Source organism: Xyrauchen texanus, chromosome 17, assembly GCF_025860055.1.
Source record: "Xyrauchen texanus isolate HMW12.3.18 chromosome 17, RBS_HiC_50CHRs, whole genome shotgun sequence".
Lineage (NCBI taxonomy): Eukaryota > Metazoa > Chordata > Actinopteri > Cypriniformes > Catostomidae > Xyrauchen > Xyrauchen texanus.
In genome coordinates this window covers 38,574,370-38,589,805 of record NC_068292.1, presented here as the reverse complement: position 1 = coordinate 38,589,805, position 15,436 = coordinate 38,574,370, and the positions used below count along the sequence as shown (strand labels likewise).

At 36.6% G+C, this 15,436-nt stretch overlaps 1 protein-coding gene across 1 annotated transcript in view; it reads left to right on the top strand.

Annotated features, from left to right (window-relative positions):
- The first annotated feature begins 14,012 nt into the window (after positions 1 to 14,012).
- oxr1a (oxidation resistance 1a) overlaps positions 14,013 to 15,436 on the top strand; it is a 188,405-nt gene continuing 186,981 nt past the window's right edge. The window contains exon 1 of the mRNA XM_052146833.1: positions 14,013 to 14,103. The gene's annotated coding sequence lies outside the window, so the exon portion shown is untranslated. The remainder of the gene's footprint in view (positions 14,104 to 15,436) is intronic.

Below are 15,436 nucleotides of genomic sequence, written 5' to 3'. Positions count from 1 at the left end.
AAAACAAAAGAAGAAGAATGTGGATGGAAAATTGTACATTTATACAGTAACTAAAGGGCTTAAATATTGATCCCATTCTCATCCACAGCTTTTCACTTCTGGTTTTAACCACTGGATTGATATGGATTACGTTTAGGCTGCCTTGATGTGCTTTTTTAAGCTTCAAAGTTCTGTCCACCATTCGCTTACATTGAATGGATTAACAGACCTGAGATATTCTTTTAAAAATCTTTGTTTGTCTTCAGCAGAAGAAAGGAAGTCATACACATCTGGGAGAATTTTCATTTTTAGGTTAACTATCCCTTTAATAATGGAATAATTTGTTGCAAATAGGAAGTTCATATGTATTTTTTCCCCCATTTCTATAGTGTTTGTAATAAAAAGCATATTTATCTTCCTTTGGGAATGGAGCTTATTTTTGCAGAGATTTCAAAGAACGCTATCCACAAATCTGTGTCATTTTCATAATGATGCCTGTTTCATGTCTGTGACCTTTGACTGCTGACAGTAGAATAGACTGGCTTCTATTCTGATAAACTTCAGCAATGCGGCATTTTCTTGACATCTTCCTTGACATTTCAACTGTGTCTTCAGCCGTCATCCATTCTTCCTGTGATGTATCCCCCCTACTGTTCCCAGAGACACACTGTTTCTCCCAGCAGGAATCAGCTTTCTGTGAAAAAGAGATTTTGAACATCATGATGCCCTCTACAATGTGATCTGTCTAACCTAAGTGTGTAAATAACTGCACATGTATGACAATACATTCAAGGAATATTTCAGCCAAAAACTAATTTTCATGTAATTCCAAAACTGTATAGCTTTAAAAAATAAAAATAAAAATGTAAACACTTAAAAAGGTTCAATTTGTTAACATTAGTTAACAATATTAGATAACATGAACTAACAGTAAACAATAATTTTACAGCATTTATTAATGTTGGTTAATGTTAATTTCCACATATAATAATATATTTTTTAAATCTAAAGTTGTATTTGTTAACATTAGTTAATGCACTATGAACTAACATGAATTAACAATGAACAATAGCATTTTTATTAACTGACATCAACAAAGATTAATAAATGCTGTAAAAAATATGTTGGTCATTATTTTTTCATGATACCTAATGCATATAATGTTAACAAATGGAACCTTATAGTAAATTTTTTAGAAAAAAGAAAAAACAGTCCTTTGTATTGCAAGTGCAATGCTTTAACAGTTGAGCTACTGTGCAATTTGGTCAAACCCGAATATACTTGTAATGGTGACTACACACTACACGACTTTCAAAGACATCGGATCGTGATACTGCTCATATTACACAACTGTCTGTCTCGTCACTGAAATCGTAGCATTTTCAAATGACACGACGAATCCGTGACAGGTGTGAACACATTATAAGATATTTTACTATTGACGAATCCCAGATGACTCTGCCTGGACTCCAAATTACGTTTCACAACAGAGAACACGCGAGAAGATATGATACGAGATATGAAAACAAATGCATGATCATATGTTATGCATTTCAGAATATGATGTGTATGTATATATATTTATTGTTTTATTGTTTACAATATGAAAAAGTACCTCCTACTGTAAAAATCGAACTATTTGCTTACCTGATTGTCCAAGAAAATTGCCAATTTCTCTCCAACTCTTCTCTTTCTCTACCTGGTTGTGGTACAGTTCAGAGGAAACATCAATATATATATATATATGGCATTGCTCTCTTACTTTGTATAATTAATTTGTGTGTTTTTTCAATAATAAAAAAAATTATGTGTACCTGACTTTACAAGTCATTTCATAATTACACATCTAATATGACATCATATGGATAGGATAGGCTACATGGAATTTGTACATTAAAAAAAAGTTCAAATGTGGTTGAATCATGGAACAAACTCCTAATAAAATATATATTTTCACAAACTATATAGCCTATACAGTTAAGTGCAGAGGTTTGCATAAACCTCTTGTTTTTATAAGTTTCCACACCCCTTTCAGAATGTATACAAATGGCCTATAAGATATATATATATTTTTTTTAATGTGGTACTGCCCTTCAAAAGCTACATAAAACAAAATGTACTCTTATTTACACAAATCATCCTGTTCAAACTTCTTATGTTGCCTTCTTGAGCATCAATAATTGTTTGCACCTTTTGTAATAGTTGTATATTAGTCCCTCAATTGTCATAGCCTCATATATAGCCACTGTTGGGAAGAACTCAAATGTGAAGAAGATGCTGAGAAACCAAATAATTTTACTGTAATTGGGTGGACATCTTCACTGCTCAGGACAAAGCAGGGATTCATGATCAATTATTACACAAACAGTCATTGATCATCGAGAAAGCAACACACCATATTAGAAACCAAGGGAATGTAAACTTCTTAACAGAATCATGTGTGTAAATTCAGTTACTATTTTGTCATGTAGAATACATGTGAGGATGTGTTATGTCAAATAGCTTCTTCGGGGCAGCACTAAATAAAAACAAAATGCAGAAACACATGGATTCCTTACATTTTCTTTAGTTAATTCATTTTTTTTATTATTTAGCTTCATAAAACCTGCAGAAACACTGTACAGTGTCTGACATTGTTTTTTCAGGCCAAACTGGATCATGTAACCTTAAAGTCCAGGGACCCCTGGGCAGTCAAGGGCCCCTGGGCACATGCCCCATTGGCCCGGTCGGTAATCCATCCCTGATTAAGGTATGTCTCTCTAGTAACAAGTTTCTTATTTAAGTCATTATTTGGTTAGTTGTGTTTATATTTTTGTTGTGTGTTTCCTGTATGTAAATTTAGGTGTGTTTAGAGATGCAATTATGTACATTGTGGTGGGCTGATGGATCGGCTGTATTGCTTCTTATTTACCGTTTGGGTTGCTACCGAGCTGCACTTCATTGTTTGCTCGGCCGGGAGCGTCCTATCATTGGATCGGCTTAATACTTGGCCGGGCCACCGGGCTGTTAATTTGGAACATCGTGTGACATGAACCCAATTGAACATCTCTGGAGGGATCTGAAAATGGCTGTGCACTGACGCTCCCCATTCAACCTGATGGAGCTTGAGAGGTCCTACAAAGAAGAATGGGAGAAACTGCCCAAAAATAGATATGCCAAGCTTGTAGCATCATACACAAAAATACTTGAGGCTGTAATTGGTGCCAAAGGTGTTTCAACAAAGTCTTGAGTAAAGGCTGTAAATACTTATGTACATGTGATTTTTTTTCATTGTTTATTTTTAATAAATTTTCAAAGATTTCAAACAAACTTATTTTACATACCATTATGGGGTATTGTTTGTAGAATTTAGATGAAAATAATTAATTTAATCAATTTTGGAATAAGCTGTAACATAACAAAATGTGGAAAAAGTGAAGCACCGTGAATACTTTCCAGATGCACTGTAAGTTATTATTTGGTTTGTTGTGTTTATATGGCTGTATTGCTCCTTATTTACCATTTGGGTTGCCATCGGGCTGCACTTCATTGTTTGCTTGGACGGGCACGTCCTATCATTGGATCAGCTTAAAACTTGGTCGGGCGACCGGGCTTTTAATTTGTTTCATCGTGTGGCTGCTACTGATCTATCTGTTTCTATTCTCTTGAACTGCTCCAGAACAGTATTAATGTTTTTGTTGGTTTGTTCGGATATCTGCTTTGCAGTCGCCATCGTGTTTTGCTTTGTGTTTCTTTTTGATTGGTTTGTATTATCGCTTTTGTGTAATGTCACCAATATATTGTGTAATTATAAATGTACTTTCTTTTGTTTTTTTTTTCAGCCTAAAGGTGTGCTGGTTTTGTTATTGTTTCTGAGGTTCCTGGTAATGCGCTTTGCTGTGATTTGTTTAAGAGGAACATCTCGAAAGTGTGTGGAGTGTTTCTATGGATGTTTGTGTATTAGTGTTTTATTTTTAACAGTTTGTATTTTCTAGAATTATGGGGGGGCGGAAGGCAAGAGGACTAGCATCTCTTTCTCCTCACTTTATGGTGGTGGTGCTCTTCACTGACTGCTGTGCTCCATATCAAGGTGCAGTGTGCCTGATGTGGTGGGAGTGCACGTGTGGTTGCTGAGTATTTTTTCTTTTTTCTTTTTTTGGTTAGGAGAGTACCATGATCCTTCCTGTGGGAGATTGAATGCGCCGACCCCAAATTAGTGTGTAATTGTTGTCTGTTTGTGTATTAATTGGGTGATGTATATTTATTTTCTTTTTTTGTCTTTAGTAATTTCTTTTTAATTGTGGAAGAGTTCCCCATCTGATGTGGACTGTTTTTATCCTGATTGGTTGTACAAAATAAACTGCTTTTATTATTTGTGCTCCACCCATATCTCATGCCTGACTCCAACCGGATCGAATCTGTGAGCCTTGAGATTCTCGGATTGAGGGTGATTCCCTAGTTGTAGGCCCCTGGGGTGGCGTAGTTGGTTTACTTAAGTGTGTGTCTAATATGAATCTCTTTTTGTGTCCATCCCCCTCAGGTTGCCACACTAGCATCACTTACACTTAGGTCATCTTTCTTTATGCTTCCTTTCTAAGTGCCAATAAAAGATTGATGAGGTTCCAGCCATCTTGGTAAGCATTGCAGAATTTACATACTGTGCTGCTGTGTGTTTTCTTTCGGATACTTTTTTTTTCAGATGAACTCTTTGTGGTTTCGGTCAATGTTTCCATTGCCATGGCACACTTTTTACGATCCCATGGCACACCACTATCCCACATAACCATCGTCAATAATTTTCCTTTTCAAGAACTTGTCCATGTTTTCTGTCAACTCATGGGTACGCTGTATAATGAGGTCACAGATGCCAAGAGCACTAATTGCATAATGAAAAACCCAAAAATGTGTCTTTTCCAATTTGTAGATTTATTCTTGTAAATTCTGCACAGAAAATACATTATGTATTTATTTACTGTATTTTCTGGAAATAAAGTTGCACCTGACTATATATTGCACACAAATCGCATTGTTGATAGAGAGAGAAAAGCACATAAGTAGGACCCATGAGCAGCCACCCTTCCTCCATTAACCGGTTCAGATGTCAAATGCTCTACGTGAATTACAGTACCTCAGAATCTACACATGGAATCAGTGTTTTTGGACTTTTTTTAAACCGGAGAATTTGCTTATAGTAATCATGTGTAACAGTTTCACATATTCTTTTATGTTTCACGAGAGAAACGCGACAAGTAAGCCACATCTGTTCATAAAATCTGCAACTCTATGCTGTGCACAAATACACAGTAAAACAATGTACCTATTATATTATATTCATTCAGTCGGCTCACTGGCTGAATGTTTTTACTATAAGTGTGTGATGATTGGGCATGTGAGGAGTTGCCTTTGACAGAGGACTAGAGTTTGTTACAACAATAATGTTATGATGGACAAAATATTTAAACAGGTTGCATCCGGAACCAAAGTGTGTGTGTTGCTCGGTGTACTACCTGCATCCAAGACTGGTCTTGAGACCAAGGCCGATCTTGAGTACTACAACACTGGCATTTAACAATGGTGGCTGGAGTCTCTATTTCAACGTTCCTTACAATAGAATCACAAATTATTAAGGCTCTTTCAACACGATTCACAGTGGGTGCATCAATGAGTGGGAAGAATCGATTGGAAACCCTAACAGGAACGGGAGAGTGGTGTCACTTTGCTGAGCTAATATGCCACCAAGACGTAACCCAAACACCCTGCTGCGAGGGCTCTACATCCGGAACCAAAGTGTGTGTGTTGCTTGGCTACCTGCATCCAAAACAGTATCTACCAGCTTCACTTTCTCACTGACTTTAACTAGCGTTTGGATGCATAACTATAGCATAGTAACCAAGTTGCCCTCAATAGTGCTTCCCACCAGCATGCAAGCATTTCCTTTCACTAGCAGATCACTAAAAGAGTTCCACTTCAGATATTTTATGATGTTACATTTTGTTGGGCATTGTGTCGATATTCTGTGAGACTAGGTTGCTCAAAAATGGCAATGATTCTTGCATGTACAGTAGAAACCCAAAGTGCAACTTTTAATTAATGCAAGTTAAATGCAAGCTTTATGTAAGGGCAAGATTATTAGTATTCCTGGTAAAAATTTCTAACATGCTTCGGTGTCATTGAAAACTGAAAACTTTTGCGCAATGATGCAACCACGCTGATAATATAAGGTATAAATATAAGGTTCAAGACCACTGTCATATTGGTCATCAGGCCATAAACAAAAAGCACTTTCACAGTGGAACACGTAAATGCAAATGGTTGTGTACCAAACAATTTGGACTTACACAAGTGTGAGAGTTTTCCAACTTTTTACTTCATTCCCCCCTGAAAAGGTTACAATTTTGCACTGCACATATCCTTATTCATTTATTGGCCTGAAGAAAGACATACCGAAAAGGAAGATATTGAATTCTCAGTACAGCATCATATGAAGCCAGAGCTCTGCATTTCAGCACATGTTCTCCAGCGGCCGTGTGAGATGTTGCTGTAATTGAGATAACATAAGCACTCATGGAAACCCATTTCCCATTTGCACTATCTGTTCATCAGATATGCCGGGTTCACAGGAAACCTTATAGTATGTGGGAGTCTTAACGATGATGGACATCACTGGACTTTGCTGGGCGCTCAAAGCAAATGGCAGATGTCCATATCTCCCCACCTGATTTCCTGTCAATATTACTTCTACCTTCAACATGTCCATGCACTGACTTGGCTGCTCAATATGGGCTCAGCCATCTAAAAGATTCTGTGCAGTTTTTCAAATGTAATAAAAAAATCTTAAAAGCCCTCCATCATTTCCAATTTATATCAGTTATTAGATTTTGTTTGATTCGTTTTATGCTTAAATTTCACACATAAAACAAAGTTTTCCAAAGGTGCAGGATTTATTTGTGAAAACTCTTCTTGAGCTATTGTTGAACGTGATGTTTTCCAGCTTAATCTGGTTAAAATGGTGATTGTATTGTCCTTTTATAGTTTTGCACTGATCATAGTGATTTTTATTAAACACTGATAGGGTAATTACTTTTTTAAATTCTACTGGTTTTCCACCAGTACAACAAGAAACACAGGGTGAATTCACATAGAATAAATTGCAGTCACTGATAGTATTTTTTACTTGCATGGGCTGTTTGTGTTTTTTTTTGAACGTGTTACCGTACGTTCACACCAGAGGCGGCGAGAGCGTCAAAACGACCGGAAGTCATTCATTTTCAATGACAGCCAGCGTCTCTTGGCGGCGAAGCGGCGCTGGCGAGTCTTGGCGGCGTGGGCGTCAGATGGAAGTTCAAGTGCAGTCAACATTATGGTAATGAGCTGTGACGCGGTTCGGCGGCAACCTATTGGAATATAGAAGTGCTCCGCTCTAGCGAAGTCTAGAGAACATAACGTGTAAACTTTGGTTCCCACCAAACATTCGTTCGAAGATAAAATGGAGAAACGAATTATTGCCGTGACGGGTTTCCCTGTAATATATGACCAAGACCACAGTTATTATTACAAATGTATTGTATTTTGATAACAAACAACTGTAATTTTAATTACTTTCTGCCATCGATCGATTTCTTATTTTCACATTTTAAAGAGTTCATGAGTATATACGCTACTTGTGATCGGTCGGCAAAAGTAAATGGTCGACATGTCTGGATGTTTAAATTGCGTCCCCTTTAAATATAGTTCACAAAGCGAAGCATTCTGAACAAGCGTTGCCACCTATTTCAACTACGTCAGAGCGTCCACGAGCGTCCTTGAGCGTCGAAGGCAGGGCAGCCAGAGCGAATTTGGGCGCTCGCCGCTTCTGGTGTGAACGTACAGTTACCGTGCGTTCACACCAGAAGCGGCGAGAGCGTCAAAATCGCTCTGGCTGCCCTGCCTTCAACGCCGAGGATGCTCGTGGACGCTCTGACGAGTTGAAATACGCTGCAACGCTTGTTCAGAATGCTTTGTTTTGTGAACTATATTTAAAGGGGCCGCAATTTAAACATCCAGACATGTCGACCATTTACTTTTTGCCAACCTATCACAAGTAGCGTATATCCTCATGAACTCTTTAAAATGTGAAAATAAGAAATCGATCGATGGCAGAAACTAATAAAAAATGATAGTTGTTTGTTATCAAAATAAAATACATTTGTAATAATAACTGTGGTCTTGGTTGTTTTATATCCCTGTAAGCAAACAGGGACAGATCATATATTACTGGGAAACCCGCCATGGCAATAATTAGTTTCTTCGGAACTAATGTTTGGTGGGAACCAAAGTTTACACTGTTGTGTTCTCTAGACTTTGCTAGAGCGGAGCACTTATATATTCCAATAGGTTGCTGCCGAACCAATAATACAATAATGTTGACTGTACTTGAACTTTCATCTGACGCCCACACCGCCCAAGATTCGCCGCGGTGTGGGCATCAGGACTAGTTTTAATATTTTTTGTGGTAATCAAATTGCTGTTGATTGAGCTTAACTTGTGTTGAACTTCGATCATTCCTTTAAATATGAATGGCCACATGGTGGTTTTTGAATGAGACGCAGGTTTTGTAATGAAATCCTACTAATGTAAGTGGCACTACTTTTTAGTGATTTTCTTTCAAAGTCACACAAAATACAAATATTAAACAAAATCATCAGTTTCCTCTTGTAACACATTTAGGTGTGAATATCTCATCAAAATTCACCTCACAGGGAGTAAAGTGTGGTAACTGCATTTTGCACCAGAGAACACAGTTAACAGTCTGAAAAATGCAACATTCTCCCATGTGTTTATGACTATTAGCTGACACTAGGGAAGGCACATTCTCTCTTAGTAAGCCTTTATCACATTCATAACCATTCTGACATTTGTGAATATGTTGCCCTTTCATATGCAAATAATGCCTTTTATGTGCTTCTTTCCTAATATGTGGATAGTAATATATGACAGACATGTAAAAGAGGGAAACTGTAATATGTTAAATGATTGTGCTGAAGGTCATCAGTTCCTGTAGTTACCATCTGAACCCTTCTGTTCTGCTGTTAGTATTTCTGACAGATAATGATGCCTCTGACTTATCAGTGCATGTAGAAGAGAGTTAATAGCTAGAGCTGTGATCCAAAACCTAGTCAGCTCCCAACCTATGCTTCCGACTTGAAGCCTGTTACAAAAGGTATAATTATTCTGCCTTCTGATGGCCAAATTCTAAGGCAGCGTTGCATTTATCTTTTACAGGTAAAACTATTGCAAAACACATTGCGACAAGCTCAGTAAAATTATTCATCCAAGATGGCGGAAAAAGCAAGAAAAATGTCGATTAGGTATATAAATAAATATAAATGTGCAGATTTTCCCAGAAGTGATCATTTTGTTCTCTTGAACACATGAAAAGGAAACACTGATTTATTTGCAAATATATGTTTGCGATTATTCAGATTTTTTTGTACAAATAACATTTGTTACTTGGATGTTAACATGACAACTGTCCACCACCTTGGAAGATTTTTTTTCCTGAGCTTATCACAATATATTCTGGGAATGTCTTATTAATTAAGGATACTGCACATGCGATGCTGCCTAATAAGTTTGCATAAACTGTATACTGCCTTTTTAACATCCTTCATATCGGGGGCATATGATGCCTTAATATTCAGTCTAAGTAGGCAACCCACTAGGTTGTGAACAGAACTACATTGACTGTACCAGCATGTATAAATATCATGGAGGTTGCAAGCAAAAGTAATAGCTGGGTAAAGCTTGTCTCTGTCTCCCCACTGACTGTCTGACTTATTTATGAGAGCCCACCAGGGTGTTCATGGGAAGGCATCAGAGGCATCCTTCACAGGTCTCTTGGTCTCCATGCAGCGCCCATCGATTTTCACCTCTTGCGGTGGACACTCGCCGTTAATCAATATGGTAACAAGTCTTCATTTCTGCTGGGAATCCCGGAGTCCTGACTTTTACAGCTGGTGAGAACAGAGAAAGATCCCTGTGTGTGTAAGCTATTTAAAAATGAGCCCAGCCAACTTCTGTTTAATCAAACCCATATTGCAGTTATTGTATAATACCATGGTCATAATGATTTGTGATGATTGTTTAATGACAGCAATAAAATTTGTATTTGATGTTGCTTACATTAAAAACAAATGGTCTATGACCATTTTGCTCATGTTAAACTGATGCTCAAGCTAAATTAATGCTTTTTAAAGCATTTTAAAATGCTTAAACTAAATATCAGTACAGTACGAAGCAATTTTTGCAAAATAGGGACTGTCAGAGCACACAATAAATGTACTTACAGTACGAAGAGAAGAGTGGGTGAAAGTCAATATGTGCAAATAAGACATAAAACAAATTATGAAAACAACAGAGAAGCCAATTTAGGTGTTCTCGGCAAATGGTGTGCACAGACCTCAGCAGGGACAGGGGCGAAATGATATTTTTTTTTAAAGAGTAGTAGCACTTTATTCTTTGCTTTTTGAGCATTTAAGCATTAATCTTGTATTATAAACATATTTCCTTTTTGACAAATAATAGCCTATTCTGTTATATTCCTAACTAAAAGCACCATATTTTCCAGACATTGTCTGTGATGATCCAATTATTTTTGACATGTGTCGTAGTAAAACCATGTTTTTTTTTAAGAATCTTGGAGTTCTATGACAGTATCATAAAACATGAATATAATACGAATATAATGGTACTACACTGGTAATGGCACAGTGTCTTTTATTTATAAATTTTTTTTGTTATATTGTACTAATCTTTTTCTTGTCTCATCACTCTTTTCACTTCTCTCATCTCTGCACCCTCACTTTATCATTTTATCTCTGCTGCTTCCATGCTGACTTCATCGCCATTGAAATTCACAAACACATTCATACACCAATTGTGGCAGAGCTGCCATGCAAGGTGCTAGCCTGCCATTGGGAGCAACTTGGGGTTCAGTGTCTTGCCCAAGGACACTTCGGCATGTGGGCCGGGATTCGAACTACCAACCCTGCGATTAGTGGCTGACCCACTCTACCAACTGAGCCACAGCCGCCCCAGATTACAGGCAATCCTGCACCAGACGCTGCTTACCATTGAAAAATGGTTTGGACGGATGCAAAAACATGTTCAGTGTCCCCTACTAAACTTAAATTGAGAAACACTTTAATACAATGACCAGGAAGAAGAGATAAATGGAGAAGAAAAGGCTTTGGATGAATGGCAGAATTCAAGTGATAATGCACCAATTACAACAAAGAATCGCCAGTTTCACAAAAAAGCATCCAATACAGTTGAAGGGGGGAAAACTACAGTAGATTATGGACTTATGAAGCAGAAAAACATGTGGGTATACCGAGGGTATTGATCCTAAAGCCCCATTCACACCGCATGTCGCTAAACTTTACAATCTGTGTCGCTGGTAGGCGTTCCTTCAACTGCCGCTGCTTTAACGTTATTGGTGGACTGCACAACAGGCCATAGTAGCGTTTGAAATGCAGTTTACAGATGATACTGCTGATAAAACAAAACATACTAATTTGACCAGGAATCGGTTCTTTTGCCTCCAAAAATGCACATTCTGCAGGGGAGAGCGTTTTATATAACCTGCAGCAGTGTTTAATGCATTATATGATTAAATAAGACGAACGTTATATCAATATATGAATCAAATTCACTCAGAATGCCCACATGGTTTTCCACGCATCATTTTATTAGGCCATAACTATGTCAGTCAGGGGAGGAGTGGCTTAAACAACCGTTATGTTTCATTATCTTCGAAATAGTCGTGTAGCATCTGTGTATGCATGGTATGTAGTTGCATATGGGTCTGGGGAGGTTATTACTTTGAGGTTGTTTACCCCCCTGGGCCCATATGCAACTGCATACCCTGCATACACAGATGTCATCAGCAAGACATTTTCCATCGTGCACAGCTTGGAAAAAGCAACTGCACCACCTGATTGCTACAACTGAGGCCACCTCGCTCTCGTGGGACATTTTTTACTTGCAGCGTCATGACATCACATCAAGTCGGACAGATTTCTAACTGCCGGTGATCACCGGTGATCAGTTCTGCACAGAACTTGTTCATCTCAAACAAGCCTTTTGAAAATGAACGGGATGGTGTCACGCCTCGCACGATGTCACTGGTGGTGTGAACAGGGCTTATGGCCCCGACTACACCACTGGTAAAGAGTGTACCTTGAGCTGAGGTTGAGAACAGGTATGTGGCACATGCTTTTATATTTGAAGAATTGCTGTGCTAAAAATAGCATAGCTACCAAGCTGTAGTGCTTCCCACTAACATGTACTGTAGTTCACATTTCATACATTATTATTAGCCAGTATATAAAGAAATTAAATAAATTAATTTGAGATACTTTGATATGTTGATATTTTTTGGGTGCTATACAATGTTGAAATGGGAGTGTACTGTAGATGCAGAGACTACAGGTCATTTTCTCCAAAACATCTTTGGTTTGTTATAACATTTTGTAATTACAAAATTGCTTTGCACAAAATAAATAAATAATCAAATTGTTTCACTATTGTCAGCTTTACAGAATCAACACTTTCATGCTTTAATTAATCTATTTGTGTTGGGACTACATGAATATTTTTGGGCAGGGGATTTAAGTAAATGGAACATGTCTTATTTAGTTGGCTTTAGTCATTTCATTCAGGTTTCCTCTATTTGAAGTATTTAAATTAAGACTACATGGTCATTTTAATTTAAGAAGGCTCATTTCAAACACGTGGATCCATTATCTATGATTGAATAAAGTTCGGTCAAAGGGTTGAATTTAAAGTAAAGTGCAATCAAAACGTATGAGTTATCTTACTCAATATTTCAAGTTAAGAGCAATTAACAAGCATGTCTGCTACAAAATGAAAATCAGAAAGTTCTACTAACTTAAACTTAGAGTTTATTAACTTAAAAAAATATATATATATACTGTATATATATACATATAACTGATTACCTCAACATTTTTGAGTTCTGCTAACTTATTAGGGTTAGGGTCCACCAGTAGGTCAAGCAAGGCCATAGCATATTATGTTAATGCCTTACACAACATGTGAAACACCCATACTCATGTCAGGAAAGCATAAAGGTTCCTGTAGCTCAACTGGTTGTGCATGGTGCAAGCAATGCCAAGATCATGTGACTCGATTCGCAGGGAAAACACAGATTGATAAAAATGTATACCTTGAATGCACTGTAAGTCACTTTGGATAAAATAGGCTGCAAAATGCATAAATATAAATATAAATGTGACAAACCTTGTGAGCAATCATGTTGATTACTGGCCCCATTCATCTAAATGAAAGCTGTTTAAAGGGGCTGTACAGATTCAATGATTTAATGCAGTGCTGGAATGGACCACCTTTAAACATGGGCTTTAAGAAAATATCAATGTAATTTAATTACTGAAATCCTTACATATAGGCTTATACTGTACTTGGATGACAAGACCTAGAAAAAACCATACAGTATGGTCTAAACAAGACAGAAAACAGGATTAGAATCCTACGGTATGTGTGTTAATAATGTTTGTAATTCTCAGAGTGTTTGCAGTGCATGAGTAGCCTTCTTTGAATTAATTGTGGACTGTAATAAATTATTTTTACTCCATTACTGTACCAAAGAAAACTTTCAAGCATCTATGCTTTATAAAAGTGTTTTCATTTTATTAACGATAAAACAAGCATTAGATCTGTCTTATTCCACATTTACAAGTCATTTCAAAGTGAAGAAATTCATAACAGCAGGGGCATTGCTATCATTGGATAAGGTAAGGGCCCCTTATGTTTTTTGTATTATTATTTTCTTCTTCAACCTACTTTTAAATATTTGAAATTTATGTTAGTTTAAATTCTATGTACAGTTAAGATGACATGCAGGGAGAGCATCATGAAGTGTATGTAACATATATAAACGATTTGGTATGGTCCATTCCTCCTCCTCTCAGTGGAATGGTTCAGTCTGTATTCAGAAGGTCAGATTAGTGTGTGTGTATCTTATCCTTTGCATAGATGTGTGTTATAGTGACTGGCTGCATAAACTCATCACACACACATCCGTGCTCGAAAGACCCAGGACATGGAGAGAGCTGCATTCTAATGGTGAGTTGCATCACTTCTCGGTTGTCTGCCTCATTCACATTTATAAAATGAAGCTACATGTTGTTAAATGTGCTGATGTGTCTTTATACACCTGGACAAGTGTTGATGCATGATGATATTCATATATATAGTGATGAAACTGATGTATTTATAGTGGGTTGTGTGTTGTCGGTTTTGCATGATGGTTATAATCACTGTCTATATTGTTTAGGGTTGTACTCCATAAACAGTCAATTCAAAATTTAATGATGTTGCAACTAAAACTTGCATTCTGTCAGACAAAATATAAGCAGACATTACATTTACACAGAGGTTTGAATCTAATATATTAACAATGATGATAGCATTTTCTTTTTGTATATTAGCAATTATTGTATAAAAATATTGTATATTTCACAATTAATAATTCCTCAGTTAATTTGGCAATATTATTATTATTATTATTATTGATTTGAATGTTTTAGTTATTTCGTTTTTTTAGTTTTTAATTGATTGCTTTCTTTTATTATTATTATTATTATTATTATTATTACTGTTGTATAACTTTTATTAAATATTAATAAAATGCAGATAATCTGCAACAATAATATTTTTTATATACCTTGTCCTGTTGTGCTGCTTTTCTGTGCTGCTTTGGATTTAGTTTTTAATGAATAGCCAAGGGAGTTTTAATACAATGAAATATAAATTGAAGAAAACTAACAAGATAAATGATGATGACTCTGAAAGTAGTGCCTCTTCTGTTTTAGAACCATGAGCTGTAGATTTGACACGATTTTTTTTAATGCATATTTTTCTTTTCCTCACTTGCATGGCATGAAGACCCTTCTCATAGTCTTTACTTTAAGTAATCTTATGGACTTCAAATACGACTAAAATTCAAATTCTGAATCTCAGTATTTTTTCTTCCTCAACTGAGTAAATAAAAGAACAGCATTCCCCCAAGCGTCTCTTTAGCTGAAAGCAGATATGAGAACCGAGGACTGAGTGTTTAGAGGGAAACTGCACTTGCTTTCTTTCTTAAAAAATCTTTTTTTTTTTTAAATGACTCAAAATACCAACATAATACACACATCACTTCTAAATGCCTAATATTTGTATTATGCCATTGTATTAACTCTTGTGTGACCTTCGGGACATTTTTGTTTTTTTTATTTTAGTTTTTTCGATAATTGTGTTAATGCCAACTGCATACTTTTTTCCAAAGGTGTGTATTTTTGGAAGAATTTGATATTTCAACCTCAGTTCCTATAATACATCTATAATACTCTGTGTACACAAAATAGTAACACTCAGGACCTTAAGGACAAAAATGTCCCCATTGAAACCCATT